The sequence below is a fragment of the Galleria mellonella genome, unplaced genomic scaffold, assembly GCF_026898425.1.
Source record: "Galleria mellonella isolate WM207_F2 unplaced genomic scaffold, CSIRO_AGI_GalMel_v1 utg57, whole genome shotgun sequence".
Taxonomy (NCBI): domain Eukaryota; kingdom Metazoa; phylum Arthropoda; class Insecta; order Lepidoptera; family Pyralidae; genus Galleria; species Galleria mellonella.
Window position 1 is genome coordinate 7,278,579 of NW_026442119.1, and position 1,705 is coordinate 7,280,283.

Consider the following 1,705-nt stretch of genomic DNA (forward strand, 5'->3'; position numbering starts at 1 on the left):
TAATAAACTTTCGATGTGTATATAGTATATATATTATAAGAATCCTATTTAAACATTTATATACATGCTAACTAAAGTTTCTTAGTCATCATTAAATCAGTCGTTTACTGTCTATTGCTGAACATAGACCTGTCCATTATTCGACCGCTGTCAAGTTTAGGTAATGTTTTGTGAGAGATGCTGCTGCCCATCCCTCGACCATTAAGTACTCTTAGTCGGCTCTTAGGACAACCACGGGAATGGAAGTGGTGACCCATTCTATATCGAGACTACACTGCGTTTATGAAGTCCTAAAATGACTAAATACGTTTTTTTTTTTTATACAACTTAGAATGGCTAACAAGCTGACGGCCCACCTGATGGAAAGTGGTAACCGTCGCCTATAGACATGAGCAGTACCATGGACATAACAGAGTATACTGATACACCCCATGCGTTGCCATTCCCGAGGACTCAGGTGTTATGATGTACAAGTACAATCGTAGATCCTCTAACATAAGAAAACATATAGTCCTGAAAAAAAATGGAAAAGTGACCAATAAACTTTTACGTTTATTACCTCCCCAAATCTTTTGGCACACGTTTGAAGTTAGAAATATGCATTTATATTACTTATTATATACATCAAGTAGAAGTCTATTAAAAAAAAATATTCAAAATATACCTACAGCCGAACATATAACCTACTCCTTTTATTGAAGTCGGTTAAAACATGTAAATATTCAACGATATCACAACAAAGCCACAAACAAACAATGATATCTACCGACTGCAAACCGCTATAAGCAAACATAATAGCGCAAATACAGAAAGACGAGATTGGCAGAACCACATAGAATTTTGTTGGTCGAGAATACACCAAACAGTAGAGGCAAGTTGTGGTCAGGTCTATTCTTATGGACAAACTTATTGTGTGATGTCAAAGAACGAAATAATCGCGGTGTGAATAATGAAAAGACAATTTGCGTTGAGCATGCGAGTCCTCGACGCGAGTTCAACGGACGACGGGGTGCGTGCGAAACGACAACCAGACCTGAAATAAGCTACCATCCACTGATATTTTTTACTGCGTTCTTTGCTTCAATTTTTAAATAGATTGGCTATATTTATATTAATAGTTGTTTTATTTATTTATATATTATATTATTACTCATGCTTTATAAAATTGAATTTTTTGTTGTAAAATAAACACAACTTTTGTTTAACAATAATTAACTTGTACTGCTAAATTAATTGTAATACAGAATTATAAAAGAAAAAAAAATCAAATTTACGTTTTTCTTTTTTTATGTGTGATCTGGTTGGATATCTACGTGACGCATTCGAAATGAGTATAAAACATCATTCATTCGTATCCATTTTCATCTCGCTGATTAAAATATTAATAAGGTTACAAAGAAGATGACAAGCGAAGGAAAATAAAGTCCTTAAATACCAACGCCGTCCAGGCAAACGCCACTAATACCCCTTGAGTAGACGAAGTGACAGCCTCAAATAAGTTACAGATGGCCCAACAACATTTCATACGACAGTAAATGGCGGATATTACAGTGATGATAAATAGATATGTGTGTTAAATTGCCTCTTCTTACTTTGCTATGTGTATTTCATCTAAGTGGATGGCGTAAGGCGGCAGGGTGTTGGCGCGCACGCGCCGTAAGGCTTCTGCGCCTCTGCCCCGCAACTGCCAGCTTGTCGACGCCAG